We start from the raw sequence: 686 nt of genomic DNA, 5'->3' as shown, positions 1-686 counted from the left end.
GGGTTGAAGATTAGGATTAGGGTTAGGATTAAAGGTTGGCATGAGAGTTAACGGTTAAGGTTAAGGGTTAGGGTTAGGGTTTAGGTTTAGGGTTAAGGGTTAGGGTTAGCTTTAGGGTTAGAGTTATGTGTTAGGGTTTGTGTTAGAGGTTACGGTTAGGTTTACTGTTCACGGTTAGGGTTAGGTTTAGGGGTTAGCATTAGGGTTAGGGATTAGGTTTAGGGTAAGTGTTTAGAGTTAGTGTTGGGCTTTAGGCTCGGGGCTTAGGTTCAGGGTCAGGGGTTAGGGTTGGTGGTAGGGCTTAGATTTAGCGGTCAGTTTAAGGGCACAGGACCTGGTTAATCTACGGTGAGAGGGGTGTGGTCAGAGTCACCACTAAAGCACAACATCATTCCCTGGGCCTTGGGACAAAACCTACATGCAGGACTCAGGCGGAGCATCATCTCACACATGGCATGGCTGTATTGTACGCTGCATCACTCTGGGAATGGAAGCAGTGTGAGAATTAGGGTTAGGTTTGGGGTTAGGGGTTTCGAGTTAGGGGTTAGGTTTCGAGTCAGGGTCAGGTGCTAGGGATTAGTGGTTAGGGTTAGAGTTAGTGTTAGGGGTTAGGTGTTAAGTCTGGGTTAGGGGGCCAGGGTTGGGGTTAGCGTTAGGGTTAGGGGTTCGGGTTAAGGGATAGGGTT

The sequence above is a fragment of the Eulemur rufifrons genome, unplaced genomic scaffold (assembly GCF_041146395.1).
Source record: "Eulemur rufifrons isolate Redbay unplaced genomic scaffold, OSU_ERuf_1 scaffold_97, whole genome shotgun sequence".
Classification (NCBI taxonomy): Eukaryota; Metazoa; Chordata; class Mammalia; order Primates; family Lemuridae; genus Eulemur; species Eulemur rufifrons.
Note: the sequence above shows the minus strand (reverse complement) of the source record.